We start from the raw sequence: 1,321 nt of genomic DNA on the forward strand, positions 1-1,321 counted from the left end.
TCCAAATATAAACACAGTTCATCCCTCACTTGGTTTATGTTAGAGTGTGTTAAGGAGTACGGCCACCGGTCGACAAACTCAATTTTGACTTTAGGGTTCGTGTGCATCACCGTCCTATACACAAAGGGAACTGAACATCAATACATGTTGAGAACATCGGGAGGGACTCACATGGATCACCTCCTAAAGGGTACAGATAAAATCCATCAGTGACAGTAATGTCACCACTGAAAACAGGGAATTTCAACTAGAAATATTAGTCCTATTTCTAGTGGAACTGACAGAGAGCTCCTAAGGCTCAGTGATCCACAGAAAATATACCATCGAAAGCAGGCCAGTGGATCCGGTAGGCTATTTCTGGTGATGGTTCAGAACAATCCACCCATTTTGGGGCTCTCCAGCTTGGGCCCGATCACTAGGATTTACTCCATGGAGTTTGTAGGGGATGTTCCCAGTATCATTCTAAGCCAATAATATCTTAATTCCACTGAGCAATTTAGGAGATACGTTGATCAAATGATTAAAACCCTAGTTGGTCTTTTGGCAATAGTTGTTGTCGAAGCTCATCAGGCTTGGTTTGAGCTTGGCAACAACATCGGGAGGCTAGAATACACATTCTACAATCTTAACATGGTTTGTACACCAATATTTCATCCATAACTAGCCTAACCTAGGTCAAAATAAAGAGAGAGTGGCATGAGAGGTTGCACTTACCTTCGGCAGTGATTCTGGTGACTAGGCGATAGCCGGCACTAAGGTAAAACCCTTCCCCCTTCTTCTTCTTCGTTTCTTCCTTCCTCTCCTCTCTCACGTTTGGGCAAGGAAGAAATGAGGAAATGAATTCCTCATTTCTAAGTTATAAGTTAAAATGGAACTTATTGTTTGAGATTTAAAATTTAACCGCAAGCGTACGGATCAGTGTAGCTACGGGTCGAACATAGCGAGAGCAGCCACTTTATTTTTTTATTTCTTTTAATAATGCGAAAGTGAACCGATTAATGGTTGTGATCTAATTCTAATTACTATCTTAAACATATGTATCTAAAATAACATCCCAACCATTCGTCATCTAAGAATTTAAATACGCAAGCCACGCAATTAAAATTAAATAAATAAATAACTGAAAATAAACAACCCACACAATTAAAAAAATAAATAAATAAAGAAAAAAATGCTGAAATAAAAATAAAGTAAAAGAAAGGGGATAAAGCTAGAGAGAGACTCACAAGTAGGTTTTTCTACTTAGCCTGAGGGATGCATCATAATATGAGCTTCCCTACTTGACCAGAGAGTCACTCTTACAAGGGTTACTCTACTTGAC

Source organism: Macadamia integrifolia, unplaced genomic scaffold (genome assembly GCF_013358625.1).
Source record: "Macadamia integrifolia cultivar HAES 741 unplaced genomic scaffold, SCU_Mint_v3 scaffold1932, whole genome shotgun sequence".
NCBI classification, from domain to species: Eukaryota; Viridiplantae; Streptophyta; class Magnoliopsida; order Proteales; family Proteaceae; genus Macadamia; species Macadamia integrifolia.